Source organism: Leucopleurus acutus (genome assembly GCF_964270905.1).
Source record: "Leucopleurus acutus genome assembly, chromosome: 17".
In the NCBI taxonomy this organism is placed as follows: domain Eukaryota; kingdom Metazoa; phylum Chordata; class Mammalia; order Artiodactyla; family Delphinidae; genus Leucopleurus; species Leucopleurus acutus.
Genome location: NC_139159.1, coordinates 54,636,283 through 54,642,282, shown reverse-complemented (window position 1 = coordinate 54,642,282; position 6,000 = coordinate 54,636,283).

The following is a 6,000-nucleotide window of genomic DNA, read 5'->3' as shown; positions in this document are numbered from 1 at the left end:
AATGAGTCATCATGATTCCTATTTTCTGGCATGATCAACAAGGTGCCATTAATCAAGAAAGGGAACACTAGTGGGGAACTGGATCTTGATTTGGACTCCTGGAAAAGATGTGTGTACTAGATTCACTGTTTTAAATGTACTATTTAAAACCCGCAAGTGCAGATGTTACCCAAGCAGTTGAATAAATGATCCGGAGCTCAGAAGACGTACTGATCTAGCGAGAGAAATTTGATAGTTTTTTCTTTTAATGTACCATGGCAGTAAATGATACAGAGCATACCTGAAGTACTAAGGGCAGATAAAATGACTCAGGAAGGACAGATAGAAGCAAAACACAGTGAAAATGTTAATATTGTCTATGTCCAAGGCACTATACATGATGCAGGTCACAAAGGTAAGTAAGATATGGTCCCTAGTTTACTGCGAAGTGGAGGAAACACTTAGATTATATAGATCTTACCTGGTAAATGACAAGAACTAAAAGGTGCTTTGAGATCCCAGAGGGGTGCAGTTAATGCTGGAAACTTGAATAAGAATCAGTCATAAGGCGAAAGGTGGAAAAGGCATTCCAGGCAGAAGCAATAAGATGCACAAAAGCACTGAGTCTTGAAACAGTGTGGACGTGAGTAATCACAAGCAGTCCAGTAGCATTAACACGCAGGGTTTGAAGGTTGTGCAACAGGAGGTCAGACTAAAGAGAGAGAAAGGCCCCGGTTATGGACTGTCTCGCTTGCCCTTCTCAGGAGTTTAGGATTTATTGGGTAGGAAAGAGGAGTGTGTATTTCTACGTTAGGGAGATTACGTAGACCAAGCATGGAGGGTGAAGGCAAAGCTGAACACAGCAAAGCTGCCTAGGAAAAAAAGAAGCTGCTACATGTATGGGAAGTGGTGATAGGGGTAAAGAGGGACATCACATTTGATAAATATTTAAGATTACCCTTTAATTCAAAGGGCCTGTGTGAAGTCTTATCTGCTTAGTCCCAGGTTTCTCCCAGCTTTAAATGCAGTTGACGGGTACTTGGGAGAGATGTCAGAAGCCCAGGTTTTAAATCTCTGAATTTCTACAAAACAGAAAGGAAAAACAAGCAAACCACAACCACTACATAAACAGAGCAAATACATGGCGAAGCCCAAACGCCTGGGCAACATATACCACAAAGCTAGGGGACCCCAAAATACACGTGGGTGCGGCCAAACCCCCAACAGTCAGATTCTCAGGGCCTGTACGGGAGGAAGGAAGCTAGCGGGCGACGGCTGCGAAGCAGGTGCGGGCAGGTGCCCTTGGCCGCCAGGAGCGCTTGGCTCCCGGCTCAGCAGCGGGCAATGCGCAGCCGGCGAGGGAGCGAGCGCTTTGTCGGCTCCCGCCCCGGCGGCGCTCGAGTCCGCAGGACTGCAGGGGTCGGAGCAGCTGGGCCACCCTGTGACTCGTCGATGCTCCGATGTGAGACACGGCCCAACACTGAAGAAGGAGAAGCCGCTGAGAGTAGAATAAATCTCAGCAGCACCTGAACAACCAGGACAAAGTAAAGGAAGTTTCAGGGGGCAGGAAACAGGGCCAGGGAACTCCAGAGAGAAAGCCACCAAGGTTTTGACTGCTACACAAAAGCAACAGAAGAGGGAGCATGCTAGAGTCAGAAAACATTTTCTCCACCAGCCTCACTGTAAAAGTTCAAGGGGGAAAAAAAATAGACACCGAAAAACAAAAAAAACCCCACAACCCCCCCCCCCAATTTCCCATAGAAATGAGCATGAGGAAAATATCCAGGGGAAATCCCATACAAAATTTATTATAAGAAAAAATAAGGAGCAAACTAAAATCCTTACAGACAAGGAAAGCAAGCCAGGAAGATGTGCCCACAAAAGAGCTCAAAACTGTAACCTACCATTTCAAAACAAACATAAAACACATTAAGAAAATGATTCAAGATGTGAAAGAACATCATGAATCAGGATTAGAAAAGCTCAGCATTGAGGTGACAGACCTCAGTGAAGAATTAGACTAATTAATTTATTAATTAAAAAGAATTAGATTAATGAATGCCTTAAAAGAAATAGAAAGTGCCAAGGGAAAGTTTTTCATTTTAAAAGAGACATTAGGGAATTCCCTGGTGGTCCAGTGGTTAGGACTTGGCACTTCCACTGCAGTGGCCCAGGTTCAATCCCTGGTCCAGGAACTAAGATCCTGAAAGCCACATGTAGCCAAAAAAGAAAAAAATAAGAGAGAAATTATTTTAAAAATATAAAAGAAATGAAGAGATAAAAACAGTGGATCTAGTACACACATCTTTTCCAGCATCTACAGACTGGGAGCTCTGCTTTTTACCTGTTGCTGCTTCACAGTCTTCCTCCTGGGCATCTTTGTATCTCGTGGGCCCCCTCAGCTCTTGTTCCATGGCAAGTATAGAATACCTTTGTTAAATAAGTGGTTCTTAACTCCTGTGACAACTCCCTTATTCCCAATCTCCAGGACTCAGAGGAGTCTTCAAGGATAGGAATACCACTAACCCACTTCCCTTCCTCCATGGCACTGAGTTAATTTCCTATTGTCACTTAGGAGAATAAAAAAGGGGAGACCTCCCTTTCAGAGATCAAATACCAGGACTTAAGGCATTTTTCATGTTCTTTCCTTTTACAATAGTTCTACTTCCCCCTGTGCCCACTGTATCCTGGTATGTAAGCAAGCTTTTCCTATCATGTAAGAAATTTTCAGTATACAAACATATTCATTTGGCCTAAATCAGACATATTAATTCATTCAAAACTTCATTCAGCAAATAGTTGTCAAGTAACAAATAGTTATTGGGCAGTAATGAACAAGACCAAAGATTAGGTTCCTGCCTTCATGGAATTACCATGAGCTGAGAAAGATGTAAACCAGTCAACATGTAAACAAGATCATTATAGGTTGTGATAAGCAATGGGAGGGAAATTAACAAAGTGAGGTAATGTTGGGGGAAGCTATTCTAAATAAGAAAGTCAGGGAAGATCGCTCTAACCACATCCTAGTCTTAAATCATCTGGTTAGTTGAATAATATTAAGATATTTAAGTGCTTTCATATGAATCCCAGTTGTTATTCCCCTTTGGGACGACCTACAGGCCTTCTTTCCCGTGACTTCATTTCCTCCAAAAGGTACATGGATATAGAGGTACATAAATATGCCTCATTCTTGACCTTGAGAACCTACAGTGTAGTAGAAGGAACAGACATGCAAACAGATAAGAAAATACAACATGGCAAAGGGGATACCACAAGCACGAACAAGGTTACTGTTCTTCCTCGTTAACTCTTCTGTCTTGGGCCTCTGGTGTCCCTGGAAAACCCTGTTTACCTGTTTGGGTTTTAGGCTGAAAATTCTTCCTGGCTCCCTACATCATCTTAATATTTACTTTTAAGTTTTTGGCTATATCAGAAGTAACTCGACTTGCATGCGTTACTAGCTTAATTCCCTCATAGCCGGTAGATCCCAACATTGGCTTGAGATACATAACAAAGTACTGGGGAAAATATTTTAAAAAATTACTTTCTTAAAGAGCCCATATTGTTCATGTCAAATTTTTCAAATAAATGCTAAATAAGATGTCTGGCCAGATAACTGAAGCTGGCTGTTATCACACAAGAGAATGTATTCAAATAATAATTGTCATGATTAGAAGCCTGTACTGCATTTCAGTGTCACCGTTTTCCTGTCAGTAACCATGTTAGTCTGGTAACCAGGCAGTGAACATTTATTTGGACTGCAGGAATTTTTAAAGACAGATAACACAGGCACAGAATATGCTATAAAAGACACACAGAATTAGAAGTATTTGAACAGATACATAGGTATTTTAATTATGTTCTGAAGTGGCTAGTGGTTTATTTAGCTTGTCAACTCTTAAGATTCATCACAACTCTTTCAGATTCCTCTGAGATACTTCCAACTACTGGGAATTGCTACCTTCCCCCAAATAATGGGGTAGCCGCATTCCAGGTGCTAGCATCAGGGACAGATGAGAAAGAGCAGTGATGTTTCCCTTTGCCCGATATCCTTCACTTCACATATTACAACGTCTCCAAGTGACGTAGATTTAGCTGTCAATCCTAGCTTTATATGAGGTGGTAAGTGAAGAAAGAAGGAGATTTAAGTCCTCCAAAGGCACCTTCTCTCTGTGTGATTCTTTAATGAGGATGACAGCAGGACTGAGGCTTCTGGAAATTCTCACACAGGAATTAGGTGGAATCAGTACATAAAGAGTTCCAATAAGGTCCCCCAGAGCAAGGGAATAAGGTCAGGAAAAAGTCAGCTTCTGAAGATACACACTCCCAGAAGCAATAATTATTTTGGAAAGAAAGACTGAAAACACCTAGCTGTACGATGTGTCCATGCTTTCAATCTAATTAAAGCACGACATTAATATCCCATGCACACCTCTATCATTGCACTTACCACACTGAAATATAAATTGTTAGTTTAGGTATCTGTCCCTTCTGCAATCATGAGTTCCTTCATGTAGGAACAGCATTTTAGTTATTTTCTCACTCTCAAAATCTAGCACTGTGTCTGGCTAGAATAGGGACTGAATAAATGTGTGTTGAATACATGAGTGGGAAATATAGTTAAAGAAGGCATACTGCAATAGGCATCTGCATGCAGTACGTAAAAAGGGTAATTGGATTAAATATAATATTATTTAGTGTTATTTAGAAATATCTAAGAGAGCTATTGAATCAGAAGGCATGAGCATTCTGAAAGTGTCCACTACAGTAGTGACAGGTATTCATTAGGCTATTCCAAGATATGGATGAGGGACTTCCCTAGCAGTCCAGTAGTTAAGACTCCATGCTTCCACTGCAAGGGTCATGGGTTCGATCCCTGGTCGGGGAACTAATATCCCACATACTGCACGGTACGGCCAAAAAACAAAAACAAAATATGAAAGAATTTCTTTCAAGAACATGTAGGTCTGGATATCCAGGCTCTATGCACATTTATTCATTTCCATAGCATTTGTTGAGTACTTGGTATATGTCAGGTACTGAGACAGGAACTAGGACTACAAAGACAGATATTCATAGTCCTTACACTCAAGATGTTTACAGCCTAATAGGGGGAAACAAACATTAAAAAATAATAAAAGAGGGCTTCCCTGGTGGCACAGTGGTTGAGAGGCCGCCTGCCGATGCAGGGGACGCGGGTTCGTGCCCTGGTCCAGGAAGATCCCACATGCTGCGGGGCGGCTGGGCCCGTGAGCCATGGCCGCTGGGCCTGCACATCCGGAACCTGTGCTCCGCAACGGGAGAGACCACAACGGTGAGAGGCCTGCGTACCGAAAAAAAAAAAAAAAAAAAAAAAAAAAGGTGGGCTAAAATGTTATAGACTCTGTGATAAAAGTTTGTTACTGGTAGTGAGAGTCTGGAGGGATTACTTCAGATATGCTCTGCTAATGGGAGACACAGAATAAAGAAGATGATGCTTAATCCAAGTCTTAAAAAGTGAAGAGGTTGGGACTTCCCTGGTGGCGCAGTGGTTACGAATTTGCCTGCCAATGCAGGGGACACGGGTTCGAGCCCTGGCCCGGGAAGATCCCATATGCTGCTTAGCAGCTAAGCCCCTGCGCCACAACTGCTGAGCAACCCCTGCTCGTCATAACTAGAGAAAGCCCGCACACAGCAACGAAGACCCAGTGCAGCCAAAAATAAATAAATAAAAATAAATTTATTAAAAAAAAAAGTGAAGAGGTGGTCAACAGGGTGGGAGAGGGCAAAAGGGCATTTTAGCTGAAGGAGCTGCTAGAGAGCAAGCGAAGAAATCATAAACTTGTGACTCCGTATAAATTTCAGAAGTGTCTTTTTCTACTTCTGTAAAACATAGCATTGGAATCTTGACAGGGATTGCACTGAATCTATAGATGCCTTTTGGTAGTATTGTTGTCTTAACAATATTAATTCTTTCAATCCATAAACACAGGATGCTTTTACATTTATTTGTGTCTTCTTCAATTTCTTTCATCAATGTCT